Here is a 3,560-nt window from a genome sequence, read left to right on the forward strand (position 1 = left end):
TGTTCCTTCTGCTCCTTCCTATTTTGTTTTTTTTTGGTGCCAATTTTAAATAGTTTTATTTAAGACATCACATTTTCCACTTTACAATACAGTTATAAAGTGCATTAATTTCTTTCCCTGTGCACAGTCCGTATTCAAGTATCAATGTCCAGTTATTTACTATACAGCAGCTCAACTTTTAAAACTACCCATGGAATTTGCTACAAATTTGGGTCCTTCAGTATTTTGTGTGGAACAATGCTAGTTCTATGTTCAAAGCTGGCTTAATCAACCTCTTCTATGGTGGGCCCAGAGGAGGCACTGCCAGGTGGAGGGGCTCCGCCACCAGGGAAGCCCCAGGCATTCCTCCTGGCATGCCTCCTGCACTCTGGTACAGCTTGTTCATGATGGGGTTGCAGACATTTTTCAACTCTTTCTGCTGATGTTCAAATTCTTCCTTTTCTGCAGTCTGGTTCTTCTCAAGCCAGTTGATGATTTCATGGCACTTGTCAAGAATCTTCTGTTTGTCCTCATCATTGATCTTGCCTCAAAGTTTTTCATCTTCAACAGTTGCTTTCATGTTGAATGCATAGGATTCAAGTGAATTCTTGGAAGACACCTTGTCCTGCTGCTTCTCATCTTCGGCTTTGTACTTCTCAGCTTCTTGGACCATGAGCTCAATGTCTTCCTTGCTCAGATGACCCTTATTGTTAGTGATGATAATCTTGCTCTCTTTTCCTGTACTCTTATCCACAACAGAGACATTGGGGATGCCATTGGCATCAATATCAAAAGTGACTTCAATCTGAGGAACACCACAAGGTGCAGGAGGTATCCCTGTGAGTTCAAACTTGCCAAGCAGGTTGTTATCCTTGGTCATGGCATGCTCGCCTTCACAAACCTGGATGAGCATGCCTGGCTGGTTGTTGGAGTAGGTGGTGAAGGTCTGTGTCTGCTTGGTGGGGATGGTGGTGTTGCACTTGATGAGGACCGTCATGACGCCACCAGCCGTCTCAGTGCCGAGTGAAAGAGGAGTGACATCCAGCAGCAGCAGATCTTGGACATTTTCAGATTTATCTCCAGAGAGAATGGCTGCCTGGACAGCTGCACCATAAGTGACAGCCTCATCAGGGTTGATGCTCTTATTAAATTCTTTTCCATTGAAGAAGTTCTATAGGAATTTCTGAATCTTGTGGATATGGGTGGAGCCACCCACCAAGACACTATCATGGATCTGGGACTTGTCAAGCTTGGCACCCTGAAGGGCTTTCTCTACAAAATCCAGCGTACCACAGAAATGATCGGTATTCAATTCTTCAAATCAGGCATGGGTGATAGTGGTATAGAAGTCGATTCCTTCATAGAGAGAATCAATCTCAATACGGGCCTGGGTGCTGGAAGAGAGAGTACGCTTAGCACGTTCACAAGCAGTACGAAGGTGACGGACAGCCCTCTTCTTCTCACCGATATCCTTCTTATGCTTGCGTTTGAACTCTGCAATGAAATGGTTGACCATTTGGTTGTCAAAGTCTTCTCCACCTAAGTGGGTGTCCCCAGCTGTAGATTTGACCTCAAAGATTCCATCTTCAACTGTGAGGGTTGACACATCGAAAGTGCCATCTCCCAAGTCAGAGATGAGCATGTTTCTTTCAGCTCCACCTTTTTGTCTAAACCATCAGCAATAGCAGCAACATTGGATCATTGATGATTCTAAGTACATTGAGACCAGCAATAGTTCCAGCATCTTTGGTGGCCTGACACTGAGAGTCATTGAAGTAAGCAGGTACTGTGACAACAGCATTAGTAACAGTCTTCTCAAGGTAGGCTTCTGGATGACAACTCTTCTGGATTAAAGCTTTTGTCTCTCCCTTGGATCTTGGGCCTGCCAGCATCATTCACCATCATGAAAGGCCAATGCTTCATGTCAGACTGGACAACAGCATCATCAAATCTACATCCAATCAAGCGCTTGGCATCAAAGACTGTGTTGGTAGGATTCATTGCTACTTGATTCTTTGTAGCATCACCGATCAATGGCTCAGTATCAGTAAAGGCAACATAACTCAGGGTGGTTCGGTTTCCCTGATTGTTGGCAATTATTTCCACTTTTCCATGCTGGAATACACCCACACAAGAGTAGGTGGTGCCAAGATCAATGCCAACTGCAGGTCCCTTAGACATGGTTTCTGGTACCCCTGCATTCAGTGCGGCCCTCTTTTGTTAATTATCTAACCAACTGCCACTTCTAACTGAGCTATATTCTATGTTTAAGAAGGTACAACAATTACAAGCATCTTAAGGAGAAGCATGGAAGATGTTAAAAAGACACAAACTTCTAGAGGTGATAAAACAATTTCTGAGATGAAAAATACAGTGAATGGAATTAATAGATTAGAAACTATAGAAGAAATGTTTAATGAACTTAAAACCACAGTAAAAGAAACTATCCAAAATGAGCCACACAGAGAGAAAAAGAAGACTCTAAATAATGAACAGAACACTGGTAAACTGAGGGGAAAATCTTAACAGCCTAATATACATAAGCTTGAGTCCCCAAAGAAGAGAAGGGAAAGAAGGAAGGAAGAGAAAAAACCTTTTAATGAAGCCAGAAATATTTCTTAATGTGATGAAAAAAGTAACTCACAGATCTAAGAATCTCAATAAACATCAAGCAAAACCTCAACAAGGCACACAATTACCAAATTGCTTAGAACTGATGATAAAGGGAAAATCTTAAAGCAACCATAGAAAAAGACATTATGTGCAGAGCTATAAGGATAGCAGCATATCTGCAGGAAACAATACAGGCACGAAGACAGTGGAACATCTTTAATACTGAAAAAACCAAGCCCCACACAAAACATTAACCTAGAATTCTTACCTAGTGAAAGTGTATTTCAAAAGAGAAGGGGAAAAAAGACTTTTTCATACATACACAAAATAAAAGGTTTTATTACCAGCAGGCCTGTATTATAAGAAATAATAAAGAAAATCTCTCAGGCAGAAGAACAAGATCAACAGAAATCTGGATCTACAAAATGTAATGAAGAGCACCTGAAAGCATAAAAATATGGTAACTATAAAATATTTTCTTCCTGTATCTTAAATCACTCTAAAAGAAAATGGGCCATTTTAAGCAAAAGCTATTACAATGTATTGTGGTGTTTATAACCAATGTATAATGTACAACCTATTTACAAAATCAGAAAAACAGGAGTGGAAATGGAAGGGTAGTATTTCTAATACCACATGTGAAGTGACATAATATTATTCAAAGGCACATTATGATAAGTTTAATTTGTATGATAAAAGCACCAAAGTACTGCAGAAAAAATTACTACAGACACTATGAACATTAAAGGGATAACTAGAAATTTTTATTAACTTCATCCTAATAAATCTGATAACAGATAAAATAATCAAATTCTTTGAAAGACCAAAACTGAAACATTAAAACTTACTCAAGAAGATTTTTGATAACATGAATATTCTTATATGTAGTAAATAGTTTGTATTTTTTTTGGTGAAATCTTCCCAGGAAGAAATTCAAGCTCAAATGGCTTCATGAGTGAATATAACTA

At 39.5% G+C, this 3,560-nt stretch overlaps 1 pseudogene; it reads right to left on the reverse strand.

Moving 5' to 3' along the window:
- Positions 1-234: 234 nt before the first annotated feature.
- Positions 235-2,165, reverse strand: LOC102423602 (annotated as a pseudogene).
- Positions 2,166-3,560: the final 1,395 nt, after the last annotated feature.

Source organism: Myotis lucifugus, unplaced genomic scaffold (genome assembly GCF_000147115.1).
Source record: "Myotis lucifugus unplaced genomic scaffold, Myoluc2.0 scaffold_147, whole genome shotgun sequence".
Lineage (NCBI taxonomy): Eukaryota > Metazoa > Chordata > Mammalia > Chiroptera > Vespertilionidae > Myotis > Myotis lucifugus.